This window comes from Dioscorea cayenensis, chromosome 9 (genome assembly GCF_009730915.1).
Source record: "Dioscorea cayenensis subsp. rotundata cultivar TDr96_F1 chromosome 9, TDr96_F1_v2_PseudoChromosome.rev07_lg8_w22 25.fasta, whole genome shotgun sequence".
NCBI classification, from domain to species: domain Eukaryota; kingdom Viridiplantae; phylum Streptophyta; class Magnoliopsida; order Dioscoreales; family Dioscoreaceae; genus Dioscorea; species Dioscorea cayenensis.
In genome coordinates, this window is record NC_052479.1 from 13208173 (window position 1) to 13227114 (window position 18942).

General features: G+C 45.1%; 1 non-coding gene and 1 pseudogene across 1 annotated transcript; both read right to left on the bottom strand.

Annotated features, from left to right (window-relative positions):
• Nucleotides 1-1277: 1277 nt before the first annotated feature.
• LOC120268353 lies at nucleotides 1278-7392 on the bottom strand (annotated as a pseudogene).
• A 4372-nt stretch (nucleotides 7393-11764) lies between these two features.
• LOC120269632 lies at nucleotides 11765-11871 on the bottom strand. The gene has a single exon (XR_005539277.1). It is a non-coding gene; the product is annotated as a small nucleolar RNA R71 (small nucleolar RNA).
• Between the last annotated feature and the right edge of the window lie 7071 nt (nucleotides 11872-18942).

The window sequence follows — 18942 nt, forward strand, 5'->3', positions numbered from 1 at the left end:
GAGAGGAGGTCTTTGCGGCTTTGGAGGCGCTTCGTCACCAACTTTGATCGATTCCTGCTCCATCATAGCATCAAGGAAGCCACTGGTGAACCTAGCTTCGGAGTGGGTCCTTTAAGACGTCGAAGCTCTCGATCAAGGCCATTAGTTTCATATATAAGGTGGTTTATTTCTATGGTTTTAATGTACTTTCATTCATTGATGGTGTGTTTTTGTATGTTGCTCCATGGAGAGCTAAAACCCTAGAGGGTATTTGGGCTTGTGAACCCTAGGGATTCTCATCTTTTTGTGGATTTTGCTTAGTGTTTCTATTTAATCCGAGTTTTGATTAAGTTTTTAATCTTGTATTCTCATTGCTTGCTTGTTTAATTAATCCTTGTGGTTGATTGGATTTTGCATGATCTGTTACTTTGATGTGAGAGAGGTCTCCATTAGAGTTAGAACTTCAAGGTTAAAGAGGGTTGAGAGGGTAAGTCATGAGATAGTGGAGTGTCCCCTCTCCCTTCCGATTGAGTGTATTCTATCTCCGTTCCCTAAGCTCTACGCAACCATATTTGGTGTGAGGCGTGAGATTGAGAGATTTCTCCACCGGGACCTTGTAGGGGGTTACGATCCTTCACCGGGAATTAGGGTTGGATCAATCTTTAGGAATCGGATACACCTCTTGGAATCCCTAGAGTGCTTTGTAGTCATATGTGGTGTGAGGTGTTGAGATTGAGCGATTTCTCCACCGGGACCTCGTAGGGGACTAGTATCGGTGATCGGGAGGCCGTATCCGATTATATTTGGATTTCCACGACTTAACTTACTCATCATAGAAACACTTTTGCTTATTCGGGTACCTAATACCTGAATCCTAGGGGGAGCATTGCCCGAATACACCACTTTTACTAATTGAGATCTCCATCCATTTAACCCTTGCATATTCATCTCCAGTATTCATTTCTTCGCACATTAGATCACCACACCTTTCCATTTATCATTAGGTTAGAAAGGAGAAGAAGTTAGTACTAGTAGCCCCTTTCCCCGTGGATTCGACTACACTCACGGGTAATTATTACTGACACCCTGCACTACGGTTTACGCATATTGGACGCGTGTCAGGCGCTTTAACCATTCAACCATGGATGCGCTAGCGAGTGAACTAGGTGTTTTTTTTGGTAGAGCCGAGGATCAGTTCAAGAAAGAACGTCAAAGAAAGGTGATTGAGACTTCTCCTTCGATTGAGATGGAGACTGAAAAAGATGCTTCGGAAGGGTGTTTTGGCTCACAATAAAGCTAGGGTCCTGATCGAGCAAGACGTAGTCCTATCTATCTACCTCTCCAGACACAATATCTTGAGTACCTATGATGGTTACTACATCTGCTGGCATGTGATGTTTGGACATAGAATCGAGTCCTTTGTGAATGGGCAGAGCCAGGTGCTCTTATTTTACAACGCTGGGGACGATTGCTTCCATTACTGACAAGAAAAACCCCAAATTCTCCTTTTGGTGCTTTAACTGCATTATAGGTAGAAGGAGCTGGTACGGAAAAACCTTCTGTATAAGGTTCGAAATGGTGAATTGAGGTAGAGTAGACCGATGATCCTGTAGTAATTTTGCCGGCTATTGAAAGAAAAGGCTTGCATCTGCTCCCCCTAAACTATAATCGGTCCCATCTCTCTCCAGACCTAACGTGGTAGTTTCCCATCATAGGGCTTTCTATCTATAGATTGACCATTACCTACCAAGGATCCCATTCGTTCAGAACTCAGTTGACTACTTCTATAGATAAGGCGGAGCACCCTTGGTTCAGCATTATAGCACATAGGCTTCGGCCCTACTACAGCGCTTCGCTAATGCGTTGCATTGTCAGCTTTGCTACCGACGCTTCATCTTAAGTGCTTCGCTACCGAGGCTCAGCATAAAGGACGCTCCTATCCATAGAAGGGCTTCGCTAACGCTCGGCTAAGTTGTTGAACCCTCGCGCTGACCGTTCACTTTCTCAGTAGCAAAAGCCCTTCTCTTTGGCCCTTAAGTATAAGTAGAAGGACAAGAAAGAGATTCTTGGTTTTCTTGCTCCCGCTTCCTCATCTGCGCTCGTCAAGCCAACTTAGCTTTTTGGGAGGTGAAATAGCGGTTGAAGTGGACATTTCAAAATAACAGCATCGAAGATATATATAGAAAGATATATCTTTCTCTATATATAAGGTCACGGTTATCCCGGACTGCGTTCCGAAAAAAGTATCTACTTGACAGAAAGGGAGGGCACTCTCATGTTTCAACCCCACGTTACTTTGATAGTTGTGGGGCACTGTGTATATACAGCCTCTAAGAGTTGCAAGTGAATGGGGCCGGTGCGTGATGAATGGAAGGGTTCATCAAGCCATTTTTCTCCTCAACCCCGTAAAGAAAACAATTTAGGAGGAGGGGTACTTTACTAAACTAATAGGCGGCAATTGCATCGCACCTGACTGTGAGGGACCTCTCGAGACCTTATGTTTACTTCGTAACTAGTGGCCGGTTTCCTGTTCCCATCGTGAAAGCCTTTTCCCAGTGCGCGGAGCCCCAACGAGGAAGGTGTTAGTGCTTTCTAATGGGGTCTATAATGCTAATCCCTCTCTTTGTGCCGGGAAGAAAATAAGAAAACGCGAAGCATTCTCTTGGTTTCCCAACCTGTTGTTGCTTCTAAAGGCTGCCCTCTCTCGGCTGGATTTTGGTCCAGCCTACTATGAGGATCCCGTATCCCGTACATTGTTTTTCCCCCTCCTGGGTTCTCGTGGTTCCTATGTCGCCGACTTTCCTTGTCTTTTTCTTTTAGTGCTTCGACTCGAAGCGATACTTGACGCTAGTTCAGTGGATAAGATGGATGCGCTACAGCTCACTCAAGAATGGGACGGCAGTGGTCCGCCGGTAAGCTCATTCTGATCTTCGACGCAGTACATTGGAATCCTGAAGCACCACCACGAACGCTACCGCGCGTGCGCCTGTGGTGCGGTAAGGCACCACCCTTTTGTGCCAGCAGCCAACTCCGGTGTGTCAGCTTAGTTATCCTCATCAAGTCACAACCTTGATGTCTAGCTTCCCAACTGGTAGACGGGTACTCTTTCCCCAGATCAATGAAAAAGGGAGAAGTCAGTTTCTTCTTCCGAAGAATCGGAAGCGAAGCGCTATGCCGGGGCGAGGGGACGGGAAAGAAAACTCTTCCGAAGAAAGATCTTGGGGTTCCCAATGATTCTCAACCCCTAATGAGATGCGCCAACCCCGGGATGCTTTACTCCTAACCCCACGATGGTTCCGAGACAGAACTTAACCTAAGTCTCAGTTAAGAACGGCGATGATCTACGTTTCGTTTCACACGGCGTACGATTCCATGGATAGTTTCATTCGACATCATGATGGAGGTCATAGCTTACGATCATCGGCTTTAATCATGCCACAAGGCATTTGATTAGGGCATTGCACAATGATCCGAACACTTTGTCACACCTCTTCGATACGGATACAGTAACGATCATAGCAATCTCCTCTGGTACCTACTGGTACATCAAGATCCGATTGGTCATGAATATCATAAGGTGCTACTCTTTGCGAATCCCAGTATAGCCAAGGTTAGGATGGGTAGGCCCACCACTTCACTTTCACTTAGGCCTGGGCCAAGTCAGTGGGGGAACCCTGTCGGGCTCCTTCCCCCCAAAAAAAGAAATTGTACGTGGGAGTTTCCCTTTATACGGCTCGAATCATTCTCAGATGCCCCGAGAGGCATCCTTTCCCTTTGGGGTACGCAAACGAGCACCGGCCATAATAGCAGGGAACTATGACCAATAGAGTCAGACACAGAGCGTCATCTTTGTTTTTTCTTGTGATGGTTGAGGAGTTTCTTTCTCTGAGGGTGCGGGATGCTCGAGGAGTCCATGCCTTCCGTACCACCACAAAGTCGTTCTTGGGCCGATCCCGCTCCTAAATATAAGAGAGGGATAGGGGGAAGGGGGCCGGGCCTCTCATATAAATAGGGTTATAGAAAGAGAACCCGTCCACCTATTTTCATTCGATGTTCCGGGGCGCCCGATTCGAGGGACGAATTCGGCGAGCTGATCTGCTTTGATCCAGGAGAAAGCCTAGTCAGCCACCTTTTCGGAGCAGGTCACGTGACCTACAGCTCGGCCTTCACTTTTTGAGACTTCCTCTACCCACATCTCTATGTGTCCGCAGCACTTCCATATGGGGAAAGATGGCCTTACCATGTTCCATCAATAGCACCTAACCTATGCCGATTTTGGCGGACCGCGCTCCACCCCGGTGAACTCATGCGGTTCCGACGTGCCCAGAGGCCAGAGGCGAATCCGTTCACGGTCCTACGAACCAACACCATTCGAAGGTAGATGGTCCACCCCGCCTAGAATAGGAATCTTTGACTGGGCTTACACACATTCGCTCACTTACGCTGTCCCCCCTCAGCTCACCCTAGCCCCGGGTATGTCGTCTCCAAGGCTTCACACAAAATCTTCACTGACAACATATGCATGCTTGGGTAGGGTCAGGCAGAACTGTTGTTGCCTGATGGGAACTTCCCCCATATTGCTATCAATGTCTTCATGTCGCATGACCTCTTAACATTACACCACTGAATCCCTAATCCTTTACTTGCTGTGCAGTAACAGTACCAATATCCACTAATCGTTGTTTCCAGATACGAGAAGAAAATTGTTGTGTAGAGGAATCAATATCTCGACATAAGCCAAGAGGCAGATCTTGTGCCACTCCACCAGGTCGTATGAAACTAGCATGCATCCTGGCTCCCGGGACTCTTTCATAGAATTCCAGCAATTTCTCCCGCTCCTCAAAAGCCCGAAGGAACGGAGTTGATGCTCCCATATCCATAGCATGAGTAGTTGAAGCAAGTGAATGATTTGAAATTTGAGTTATTTCACGGAATAACACTCGTACATATTGAGCTTGTCATGGTACCTCGCAATTCAAAAGTCTTTCTACGGCTGAAGAATGAGTGTGTTCTTGGGCCATCATAGAAACATAGATAGGGTCAATGACAGAACGAACAACGAAACTTTATGACAGCTTTTTCGTACATGTTCACTTGCATCACATACACAAGTGCTCTCTGAACAGTGCAATAAGGTCACCCATAACACGGCTCTCCCACTGGAGTGACCTTAGCCCGGGGCCATGCTATTCCATGATATTGGAAAAATAGTAGCCTAACTACTTTTTATAATCATCTTGAAAGCTGGGCACCTTTTGAATATGAGTGGGGCTCCTAGGTGGCGCGTTCGTGGAGCCAAACCGAAGGAAGAGGAAAAGGAAGGTTTGGTGATTGTGGGGCGAGGCCACGTGGCCTCGAATAGGAGGGGGTTTAGCTTGGATCCCTCCTGCTTACAAAAATGAATGGACCAGAAGAGGGGCTGGGTTCTATTTCTAGGCCAGGCGGGAGGTGAACCTGAAGAAGAATAGAAGTACGCCTTCCCGGTGGAGAAAAAGGTGCTGTCATCTATCTCTACCAGTTTCCCGAGGCGTTGGAAAAAAAGGCTGGCTCAAAGAATCACTGGCCCCATATTGTTTCGCCAACAAAGTAGTTATCCTTGACTTGACTATTGACCATTCCTTCCCTACCAAGCCGCCTATCTTTGCCATTGGAAGTACTTACCTCTGTCTTCATTTTTTTATAACAAATAAAAAAAAAGAAAGACTTTTTTTAAAAATTAAATTAAAAAAAGATTTTGTCTGTGATTTTATTGGCCCCAAGGGAATTTACTCGACCCATTCTATAGTCTCCCGCACTGCTCAAGTGTGCGACTCTGTATGAGGGCCTCCTTCCCTTTTGCTCTGCCAACTCTCCGTTCACACGGTTATCAAAGCGGAGTAAGGGTGGGCAGCAGGTACCATGAGCCCTCTGTCCTACACATCTATCAAGAAGCAAGTGTAGTTCACCGGTTCCACCGAATGCTCCTATCTCTCGGCAAAAATCATGTGAGTGTGCATTTATGCTTCGCCATGGAATAGATCGACCCAGTTCCTGTTCTTTTTCTGTGCACTCGCTTTGTATCTCCGACACACAAGGAAGGACGCGGTGCTAAGGAAGCAGCCCTAGCCTCTGTCCGGCCGATCATTCCGTTGGCATCTTGCATTCACACCTCTGTTTGACTGCCGCTCGGGGATGTAGTTGTAGATACGTGAGTCTTAGTGGGTCATTGGCTCCACCTGTTATCTCCTTCTACGACATGCTGTTGTCGTCGCCATATTCAATATGTCACTTAGTCATATCTGCCTCGCTGCGGGTCAGCACCTCCGAAAGAAGCGGAGGACATCATTCAGTGACTCCTCGATCACCCTCTGAACGATCAGAATAAGGTCAAGCTTGAAGATACGTTTTGTACTCTATAAATTTCTCAGTCCCTCTAGTCGGGTGGGCGCCGGCCTGTCTTTCGGCCGGATCCCCCTGAAAACCATATGTGCATGTCTCCTCGCATGAGGCCCCACCATTCGAGGTGGCCCATCCCTACATTCATTCACAAATCCAGTAGTGAAATTAAGAGTGCTCGACCAAGGAAGCTATTTCGCAGGTAGGCAGCGCTGGCTGTCTACCATTGACTCTATCTATTCATTGATCTATTGGCTTGCTCCCTTCCTCTTTTTTCCAATAATGAATGAGCCGCTCAGAAAAAGCCTTCCATTTCTGTCAAATAACCCGGCTTCCCCTGGCTCTTCCACCGTCCGGGCTCTCCTATGCTCCCACGGCACAGGCCTACCACGCTTCGTGCCTGCGGCGTTTTAGCCAGAAGGTCTTTGCCAGTAGTGCCATCCTCCCCGCAGGCTGTCTATATGGGTGGGTTGTCCCTTGCTGCCACCTTCTGTTAGGCGCTATGGAAAAAAAAGTAAATTAAGCGGTTGACTTGGACAGCAGGCGGGTTACACATTTCACTGTGCCTAGATGTGAGGTGCAGGTGGTGATGATCACCCCGGTGTATGCGCTAGCGCCCTTGACGGGCACTCCAACAACCGCCAATGCTCGTGAAAATCCAGGTCGGTCGGTCCTCCATTCATCAAACCGGATGTGTGGATAACGAGGCCACCTTCACAACCTTCTCGCTTCTATCCCTATTAAGTGTCAGGTAGGGCGGTTCGCTTGAGTTGCTCAACCGCCCCTTTGCCCGGTGCTCATGATGCGCTATGGAACCTCCATCCTGCCGGGGGACTGAGCAGGACATAGCTAGCGGCATAGGAGCCTACTCAGCATCAGTGGCTTCGTACCGCACTGGAGTGATCCAATATGTGGTTCCGCACGTTCCACCACTTCTTCATTCATTTCCAATACTGATCATGAAACACCATGAGTAGGAGGATGTTGAGGTCCAGAATTTGAAGTGAAATTCTTGATTTGCCCGTTCCTAATCGTCATGGGAAAGAAAGGCAGAAAGAAATAAGAAAGGGATTATTCCCCTAGAGCTTGTCTAGTACCACCAGTACTAAAAATGCATCTCCTTCGCCCGCGCGCGTCTACCTGGCGCTGCCACCTTGCATGCAAACGAAGCACTATTGGTGGCAATTAATAGCTCACTAAGCGATGATTGATGCAGTTAGTGCCCTCGATTGATTGTTCCAGATAGAAGGATCATGGCCGCCTGTAACCATGACATCCAGCAGCAGCAGCATCTCCTTGCATGCAAGAGACTTCTATGCCGGCCGTTATTCCCGGCTCTGTGTTGAAAAAAAGGCTTAGTTGCTTTTTGCTTATTATTCTTTGCCAACCAACCACTTGGTACCAAGCAAGCGGTTAGCTGTAGCGCTTTCAAAGTAGAAGAGTGGTCTCTTAGAAGTGGTGGTGTAAGATAAGAAGCGCCCTCTTTGTCTTGAAAAAAAATGAGTAAGCGTAGCGAAGTGTATACGTTAGATAAGTAAGCAGCGTAATAAGCCGGCCTTTTCAGAAAGTCCCCAATTCAATTGAAAACGAAAGAAAAGAGTCATGAATGCCAGTGTCCCAGAAGAGGACATATCATTGATTGAATGAAGTGGCTGGTGTGGCGAGAAAAAGAAGTCTTGGTCCCATGCACCATGCCTGTTGCCTGCTCTTGTCATGCAGGCTCTCCACGCTGAATAACATTGGGGCTGTTTACCTTTTGTAAAGATAGGAAAGACCCACTCGCTGACCCCTCTACTCCTTCTTATGGATGACAAAAGCAAGGTGCTCCCTATTACATTATAAATCTATAGGGCAGAGGGCGTATAAGACTTGATTTGCGGCAGTCAACGTCTGTCTTGTATAAGAGAGCAAATTGGCGCCCCCTATAAATATAAAAAAGGCCTCTAGCAGGGCTCCTATTCTATCTAAGTAGGAACAGGGTTCGCCCTCCGCGGGGAGATGGAAGGGCAACCATGCAGAATGCAAGGCGTGTGTGGAAGCGAGCAGGCAGGAATCAAGGCTTCGAACGATACACTGAATTTCTTACCACATGGTTCTTTGACCACATAAGAAATAAGGAAGAACTCAATTCAAATTCATTTATAAATGAAAACAACTGAGGATCCTTCAGCTCTTGGCGGCTTTGGAAGGTCGATTCGACGTCAATGGAAGGAAGAATGCATCAACCACGGCAGAGAAGAAAGGATGGATCACCTGCTGATCTTTGATCCAACAAAACTATGCCAGAAGAAGAGGATATACATATTGACCGGCACAAAAGAAAAGCAATCTCCATCAATCTACGCTCATTGAGGAGACGGTTACATAGAGGGGCGAACGAAAAGAGATGTGTGGCTGAGGGAGGAGAGACAGAACGCATGCATTGAAATTCTTGATGTCGGAGGTTTCGAGAATCTATGATAGGAAGGACATTTAATTTAAGGCTAAGGAAGAATTCAAGGAAGTCCATTACTGATACTGAGAAGTGGTGATCTCATCTCATCTTGCTTGCTTGCTGGGAGAGAGGAAGCTTCCGGACCATCTTTTCTAGCCAGATAGCGAGTGATCACTCAGCAATGATACCACCGGCCGGGAATAACTACCTATCCCTTACGGAATCGAAACCCGTGTCTTTCGACATGAAAAAGACGATGTCCCTAACCACTGGACGAAAGGGACCAAAAAGCAATTGTTTATATACCTCAGCTCCAAGAATAGAAGTGCTTCATTTTTTTTTCTATACAAAATTCATTTGTGTTCATGTTGGTGATTTCGATGTGAATTCAGCTGGGTCGCCTCGATAAGTACTTGTGCGATATGAATGCGGCTGTTCATATCCTTATATTAAGCATTACTTTTCTCAGTGTTTTTACATTAATATGTGTTTTTTTATGTTAGTTTTACGCAGTAGGGTCGTGAGGCCGAGTATGAAGGAAATAGGCCAATGTGGATCATAATGCACTTATTTTGGAGGAGATCTTGCTAAAGTTCAAACGCCAAGACATAGGGACGGTGTGAGATGCTAGAGTGTGTGCCAACCTCCTCGCATTCGAGTGAGCACATCCATTTGAGGGGCACAAAAGGCGGTCACACTCGAGCATTCCGACCTATGCATATAAGAACAAGAGCTACACCAACATGTATATCATTGAAAGAAGCAAGTGATTCAAGACGTGAATATGTGCACGCTTATGCTACTCACGATGAAAGTATGGAATTGGGAAAGTTATTCAGGGTTGAAAAATGTAGCGAGCACATCGTAGCGATCATCGTAGCGTAAAATGTTCACAGCCGGCCGAGAAATCAGAGAAACAGAGAATCCATACGGGTGTGTGGAAATTATCCACGCCGGTGTGGAAATTCCAGACGGGCGCTGTAGCGTCCCACGCCCGTGGAGTTGCCCGATTCCACCCTATTTAAAAGCCGATTCAGCCCCGATTTTTGGTATTCTTTTCTCCATCTTTTCCCCGAACTTGAGAGAGCGCTCGGCTAGGGTTTTTGAGGGGTATTGGCCAAGGTTTTGTAGAGGTTCTATGGCTCCGACATCATCATTCCCCGAGGAAGAAGGTTTGGTAGGGGAGCTTCGTCGAGGCGTATCCTATACGGGATGAGGGAATCCTTGGACGACGAGTAGAGGACTCTCCACAAGACCATCAACACAACCATCGAGCGGGTTTCTTTTACTGGATTCATTTGCTTTTTACATTCAATTTCTTTGAATGTAATTAGCTCTATGGAGAGGTAAACCCCTAGTGGGTACTTGGGTGATTGTGAACCCTAGGATGTATTCGTTTCTTTGAACTTCTTTATTATGCTTTCAATAAATTGATGTTTATTGTGAGTTCCAATCTTGAATGCTTGATTGTATGAACATTTCCCCAATAGTGACACTAGGGTTGAGAGATCTTGTTGGTAACCTTGTGAGTGAGTGACACACCATGAGCGTTAGATGAATCTAGGTTGGAGAGGGTTGAGAGGGTGAGTCAAGAGGTACAGGAGCGTCCCCTTTCCCCTCTGATGTGATAGATTCTATCTCTGTTCCTTGAGTTCTTTGCGACCATAATAGAGTGAATGGTCTAAGGGATGAACCTTCGCTGGGGCCTAGTTGCGCTTGCAATGGAATGAAGCGTTGAGGGAATCTTAGTATCTAGGGCTTAATTGTTGCCAGGGACCTTCCGCCTGGACCAAAGGGTTAGTTCTATAATTAGGAAGTGATTTATCACTTGGAATCCCTAGAGCACATTGCAAATTTATTCGAAAAGTGCGAGGTTGAGAGGTTACTTTAATCTCTCCTCCGGGACATGAATAGAGTTAGGCATAGTTGACCTTAGATTTAGGACTATGTATGTAAGGATCTCCATGACTCACCATTGCATTGATTAGGAAGCATAATATAGAGTTCTTGCACTTGAAATGATTTTTCCTAGGTGAAGCATCATATGAGTACCCCATCTTTATCGATTGCCTTGCCTCCTCCTTACTTTTTGCTCTCTTACTTTGTTTGCTTTTTAATTGTTGAGAATTGAATCATTATCACACTTATCAATGTTGATACTCCACATAGCTAAGAATCGAATTAAGTGTCTTTACTCCCTACTCCCCTGTAGATTCGACCCCGCTCACCCGGGATTATTACTTTGACAAACCCGTGCACTTGCGGATATACTGCAAGGGATCTTGTCATGTTTTTGGCGCCATTGCCGGGAGCTAGGCGTTTAGAGATACTTTGCACTTTGTTTTTCTTAGCTATTTCACCACACATTCTAATCCATATCTTCTTATTCTATCATCGTTTCGATTTTTCTTTTTCTTTATTTTTTTGGTGCAGCTCTAGGTTATGACCCTAGGGAAATCCATCAATATTGATTGAAGGAGACCCTCGACTTGAACGCATACACTTAGAAGAAAAAGGGAAAGAACTCGTGCAAGAATAGCATAATCCAAATGATTTGGAAGTAGAAGGATCTAAAAAAACATGGCGTAACGAAAATGAGCAACAACGAACATTATCCGATTATGCTGACCTTCGAGTGTTAGGGACACAATCGAGTATTGTGCGTCCCCAATTACAGCTCAAAACTTCAAGCTAAAAGCCGGCATTCATCCATATGCTGCAGCAGTCCGCACAATTCAACGGTTTGGTCGATGAGGATCCAAACAGTCACATAGAGAGCTTCCTCGAGGTGTGTAACATGCTGAAGATAAATGGTGTGATGGATGATGCCATCAAGTTGAGAGCCTTCCCATTTTCCTTAAAGGGGAAAGCAAAGCATTGGCTACACTCATTACCTAGAGCATCAATCACTACATGGGAGGAGATGGTAGAAGTTTTTCTAGCCCATTATTTCCCTCTCCCGGAAAAATCGAGCAAAAGCTTTGGAATGAGATCTCATCATTTGTGCAGTTGGAATTGAAGTGTCTATTTGAGACATGGGAAAGGTTCAAGGAACTCCTACGCAATTGTCCGCAACATGGATTCCCGGAGTGGATGATTGTTCAAACCTTCTACAATGGTTTGAACCCGAGTATAAGGTAACTCTTGGATGCGGCGGCAGGAGGTACCTTAGGCTACAAGACCCCCAATGAGGCTCGACAATAGATTGAGGAAATGGGGTTAAATAGCTACCAGTGGAACGCTAGGGAGAAGAAAAAGGTGGCCGGTCTCCATGAAATTGATGCGGTAACTTCATTGGCGGCCCAAGTGGAGAGTTTGAGTAAGAAGCTAGATCTTATAGCTTCGAATAGAGTTGCGGCCATGACCAATTGCACCGGTTGTGCTGGACGACATGCTCCCTCCGATTGTCCAATCGTCATTGGTGATGTTTCTTCAATTGAGAACGTTGACTTTGTAGGTAATGGAATGAGACCTCAAGGGAATCCATACAGACAACACCTACAATTCGAGGTTGGAAGAATCATCCCAACTTTTCTATGGAGTAATCAAGGACCACGGAAGACTATGGGGCCATCGGGTTTCCAACAACAACAACAAGCTCCCTCAAGTGGAAAAAGCAAATTTCGGGGCTTGGAAACCCGAATGACATATTTGGAGAAGCACTTGGCTAGATTTGTTCAATCGACAAATACAAGGTTTGAATCAGTCGAGGCTACACTTCACAATCACACTGCCTCCTTGCACAATCTTGAAAATCAAGTGGGGCAAATAGCGAAGTCTCTCTCTGAAAGGCCACATGGAAGTTTACCAAGCAACACGGAAACCAACCCTAGAGCACATGTGAAGGTGATCACTTTGAGAAGTGGTCGTTAGGTTGAAGGGAGGCTTCCGAGTGAGAAGCCGAAAGAACACACACCCGAGGTTGTAGAGGTTGAGGAGGGAGCAAACAAAGAGAATGAGGTGGCAACCCCACATTTAAGGCCAAGAATCCCTTATCCCTCTAGATTAAAGAATGACCAAGGGGATGAACAGTATAAGAAGTTCATGAGTTTGTTCAAGCAACTCCACATCAACATTCCTTTTGTTGAGGCATTGGCTCAAATGCCTAAGTATGCGAAGTTCTCGAAAGACCTATTGACCAACAAGAGGAAATTGGAGGAGAGTGCTTGAGTGGTGCTTGATGCTTCATGCTCGGCGGTGTTGCAAAAAGAACATGCCGAACAAGAAGAAAGTCCCGGGAAGCTTCATCATTCCGTGTAACATCGGCAACTTAGTTAAGGAAATGGCATTGGCAGATTCAGGGGCGAGCATCAACGTCATGCCATATACTTTCTTCCAAAAGCTAGGCTTTGGTGAGCCTAGGCCTACTTGGATGACTTTACAATTGGCGGACCGAACGGTGCAACACCCGAGAGGCATCATTGAAGACATGCTTGTCAAGGTGGATAAGTACATTTTTCCGGTTGACTTTGTAGTGCTAGATGTCGATGAGGATGCAGATGTACCTTTGATACTTGGGAGACCATTCTTGCAGACTTCCAAAGCATTGATTGACATGGATGGCGGGGAGCTCACTTTGAGAGTTGGAGATGATAAGCTCACATACCGCCTTGCTGAAGCCACGCGGCATTCTCTCGATTTTTGATGATACTCTATACTTTCTAGACACTACTGATGAAATTGTTGATGAATATATGCAGGAAATGTTCAACCCGGATCTATATGAAGGATTGTTCGACCAAGAGGAGAGCAATGAAGAAGTAATGATGCTTGGTTCGACTAAAGAAGTAACATTTACACCGGGGATCTTGAAGAAGGTGCTCCGGAAAATGAAGAGGGCTCGGAGACGCCACCAAAAACGCTCCAAGATTATTGGAGATGTACATGAGCCAAGGAAGTTGGACGAACCAATGCTAGGTGGTCCGAAGCCCGAGAGTACACCCTCTATCTTTAAGAGACTTTACTCATCATGCTTCTAAGCCATGGGTAAGAGGGCAACCTTCATTCATGAATCCCCGTGAGGTAAGAAAGATACGACAAGCTTAATGACGTTAAACAAGTGCTTCTTGGGAGGCAACCCAAGTGTTTACTATTTTCGTATCTTTCAGTTTAGTTGTTTACATGAATAAACTGTTAAGTGTTGGTGTTTTTAATGTTTAGATGTTTGTGCTATAATTTTATTGTGGGTTTTTCAAATTCATCATGTGTTTTATGAAGAATTGGCGAAGTTTGGTCATTTGAGTTCTATTTTGCGTTATGACGAGGTAATTAATGAGATTGATGAGATCGTTTGGCGAGTATGAAGTCTGGAGGAGGTCTGCGACGATTAGTGAGCAAGCTTACCGATACTTACGCTAGAGGTTTTAGCATCCTTTGAGTTTTCGATTGCTGCATGGGAGAGTTGACACTACAGAGGCGATACAGTTTCGGGCATTCGGACATCCATTCTCCATGAGAGTCACTGAGTTTTCGATTAGGACAGGCCTGCACGATGTCGCTTATACAGGTACCGTGGAGTATGGCCGACTACCGATGAGATTTTTCGAGTGTCGATCACTTCATATCATGCATATAGGATTTTATGTGTGCGTGGGGAGTACAAACCGGGATTGTCGAAGGCCTCAAGTTTGTCCCGGTTCGATTCTGGGAATATGTACACGCTGATTATCGGCAGTGCAGTGACAAGTCGAGCGAGATAACATGACCCACTTTGACGAGACTGGATCCGCTTTTTCTTATACTCCATGGCTCGCTAATATACCACTTCACTTAGGGTGCATTCTAGCGAGATGTTTTTTTAGTACCGTGGTCATTCGACGAGAGTGGGTCTACTATTTGCGGGCCCTTATATCACCAGACTCATTCTGGGAATGGGTTTGGGCGACGCTCTACATGGTGCTGAGAGGACAGTTGTGCCCACCCCTCTTACGTTCGATACGATCAGGATGATGGGGTTGGTACGGAGGTTTGGGACAGGGGTTTATATTCTCACTCATACCATCTCGAGACCACCCGAGGGAGTGAGCGGAGATACTACAGGGGGTGTCCACAGAACTCCTCCATCTTCCGCAGCACTTTGGGTACTCGAGCCTATGAACGTATTGAGAGGCTGGAGACCGATGTTAGAGAGATTCGGACTCGAGATAGCGGAGCTCGGGCTTTTGCAGATCGGCTCGATGACACGGCTCTTATGACCCGATTCAAATTCCTTCGAGATCTCCTGAGACCCAGATCCTCAGTTTCTCCATCACCTCCATCCTTGACCCCAGCACCGGAGGACCCACTATATGCTTCCACTTCAGAAGCAGCAGCAGCGGAGCCCGAGAGCGACTCCGACACTTGACCTTTCTTTTACTTTCATGCATTTTACATTATTTTATTTTCTTGTTTTTAGACTTGTTCACTCAGAAAGGATTTTTACTTCTAAGTTTATGTTATATTGCATTTATCGAGTTGTATTCATTGCTTCATCTTTTATACACTCGAATTATTTTTGTTTTTCTTGAGCTTCACTGAACCCTCTCGTGTATGCGTGCAGATGGTCTTGTCATCTTGGGAATTGAGACTTAGTCATGGGCACGGTCAAGGTGCTTCGGCACTTGGCCGTGTGAGCTTCACAACCCATTGGAACACTACTCCCAACGGATTAGCATCATCAAACGCAACACTAGGAGTCAGGGGAGTATTGTTTTGATTGCTTCTCCCACATCTATTTTTTTGAATGATATATTTTTGAATGAGCTTGCATGAGTACATTGAGGACAATGTACAACTTAAGTGTGGGGGAGGGGTTTCATAATGCGCATCTTTTTCTCGTTGTTCTTAATTGATATATGCTCACATAGCCAATGGCGGTTCTTAAGTCTAGGAGAATTGTTAACATTGAATGTTTTCATGCTCTAGTTCTTGCTTGAATTTCTAGGAATTTTTGCCCGATTTACACTTAGTGCACTACTCACTCTTTGAACTCTATTGGAAACTCATGTTCGATGTTCAAGGGACTAGTTAGATTTATTTTCTTGTGCTAAAGAAATTGGAAAAATACTAAGAAAAAGAAACAAAATAGTTTTATTGTGCTTGTTGGGTGGAAAGAGCTACTACCTATGAAGTATGAAGCTACTCTCATAAGTCGGATACTAGCTATGCCCCTAATGAGAGAAAGAGCTATCTCATAGGATGAGTGAAAGCTATCACTCCGGTAGAAAGAGCTACCACCTCGAGAGTGTGAAAGCCACCTTAGCGGGTGCTTTGGAAAGGGCTAACTTAGAGGATGTGTGAAGCTACTACCATCTTTTAAAATTTTTATCGCTTTTATAGATAAATAAGTCCCTTGTACTTAGAACTTTGAGGAGTATAACTTGGGTTGTTTTGAGTGAGTTCACACACTTACACGAAATTCGGGTTTTGTTGTCCTTTTTGATTAAAGTTTTTTTAGATAGAGCATTGATTTTTTCGTATTTAGTGTTGAAATTTTTCCTTACTTGTAGAATACTTTCTTTGTATACCTCGGTGAACCTAAGGCCAAGCACTTTCAATATTTTCTTCATTGATGCACAGAATGTTTAAATGTTAGCTTGAGGACAAGCAAAAGCTTAAGTGTTGGGGAGTTTGATAAGTGCTTGTGCGATATGAATGTGAAGCGTTCATTCCTTATGTTGAGCATTACTTTTCTCAGGTTTTTACATTAATATGTGTTTTTTATGTTACTTTTACGCAGTAGGGCTGTGAGGCCGAGTATAAAGGAAATAGGCCAATGTGGATCATAATGCACTTATTTTTGGAGGAGATCTTGCTAAAGTTCAAAACGCGAAGACATAGGACAGATGTGAGATGCTAGAGTGTGTGCCAACCTCCTCGCATTCGAGTGAGCACATCCATTTGGAGGGGCACAAAAGGCGGTCACACTCGAGCATTCCGACCTATGCATATAAGAACAAGAGCTCCACCAACATGTATATCATTGAAGAAGCAAGTGATTCAAGACATGAACGTGTGCCCGTTTGCGTTACCCCGATGAAAGTATGGAATTGGGAAGTTATTCAGGTCAAAGACTGTAGCAGAACTGTTCACAGCCGGTCGAGAAATCAGAGAAATAGAGAATCCACACGGGCATGTGGAAATTATCCACACCCATGTGGAAAATCTGCACGGGCGCGTGTAGCGTCCACGCCCGTGGAGTTGCCCGATTCCAGCCCTATTTAAAGCCGATTCAGCCCCGATTTTGGTATTCTTTTCTCCATCTTTTCACCAACTTGAGAGAGGGCTTCGGCTAGGATTTTGAGGGGTATTGGCCAAGGTTTTGGAGAGGTTCTACGGCTCCGACATCGTCATTCCTGAGGAAGAAGGTTGGTAGGGGAGCTTCCGTCGAGGCGTATCCTATACCGGACAAGGGAATCCTTGGACGACGAGTAGAGGACTCTCCGCAAGACCATCAACACGACCATCGAGGTGGTTTCTTTATGGATTCATTTCTTTTACATTCAATTTCTTTGATTGTACTTAGCTCCATGGAGAGCTAAACCCCTAGTGGGTACTTGGGTGATTGTGAACCCTAGGATGTATTTGTTTCTTTTGAACTTCTTTATTATGGTTTCAATAAACTGATGTTTATTGTGAGTTCCAACCCTTGAATGCTTGATTGTATGAACATTTCCCCAGAGTGACACTAGAGTTGAGAGTTCTTGTTGGTAACCTTTTGAGTGAGTGACGTACCACGGCGTTAGGGCAAAAGCTAGGTTGGAGAGGGTTGAGAGGGTGAGTCGAGAGGTACAGGAGCGTCCCCTTTCCCCTCCAACGTGATAGATTCTACCTCCTTTTCTTGAGTTCTTTGCGGCCATAATAGAGTGAATGGTCTAAGGGATGAACCTCCACTGGGGCCTAGTTAGCGTGCAATGGAGTGAAGCGTTGAGGGAATCTTAGTATCTAGGGGCTTAATTGTGGCCGGGGACCTTCCGCTGGACCAAAGGGTTTGGTCTATAATTAGGGAAGCAATTTATCACTTGGAATCCCTAGAGCACATTGCAACTTTATTCGAGTAGTGAGGTTGAGAGGTTACTTAATCTCTCCTCCGGGACATGAATAGAGTTAGGCATAGTTGACCTTAGATTTGGGACTATGTATGTAAGGATCTCCATGACTCACCATTGCATTTATTAGGAAGCATAATATAGAGTTCTTGCACTTGAAACGATTTTTCCTAGGTGAAGCATCATATGAGTACCCCATCTTTATCGATTGCCTTGCCTCCTCCTTACTTTTGCTCTCTTACTTGTTGCTTTTAATTGTTGAGAATTGAATCATTATCACACTTATCATTGTTGATACTCCACATAGCTAAGAATCGAATTAAGTGTCTTTACTCCCTACTCCCTCGTGGATTCGACCCGCTCACCCGGGATTATTACTTCAACAAACCCGTGCACTTGCAGGATATACGCAAAGGGATCTTGTCAGCCCCCCCTTCCTACACGACGGGTTCCCCATGGGACCCAGTACCACCCGCCAATAATGGAATAGCCGACGCGACCCTTCAAGTCATATTTTTTTAATCAATTTTTTTATGCATGTCTCTCAAGGTGCAAGGTGGAGACTTGATCAACTGGCCTGCTTAAATTTTTATATGTTCTATTCAAATTTATTCTAAATAACTAGACTTTGAAAAAAACAATAAGGTAAGCTTCTTTCAGGTCCCAATAAGCTACTCGTCCAGTAAAGCTTCACTTTGTCAGAGAAGACCAGAACCGATTCAATAAATTTCGTCCCATCAGTCGAACAGGAAGGAAGATTTCTGAGGTGGGCCGGGTATCAAATTCTAAAATTTTCAAATGTTCTTTCTACTTTCTATAAGTTATATAACAGTTATATCAGGAATAGGAATCCAATAAGGCTCAAAGGCCTGAGTGTGAGCTATCTATCCGTTACAAAAACAGATTCATGAAGGTTCCTACCTTACCCCTAACTGCCACTATGAATCCCAGTCTAAATAGATGTTCCTAGCCACGAGATGAGGGAAGCCCTTTTTTTCCCTCTTACTTCCCTTCTTTTAACTTTCTTTTTCTTGATTCTTTTCATTGTATTCCATTCCTTTTCCCCATCGGGTGTGACAATTTCTAATCTAATAGGAATTTAAATATGAAAATGCATGGGATAGAACT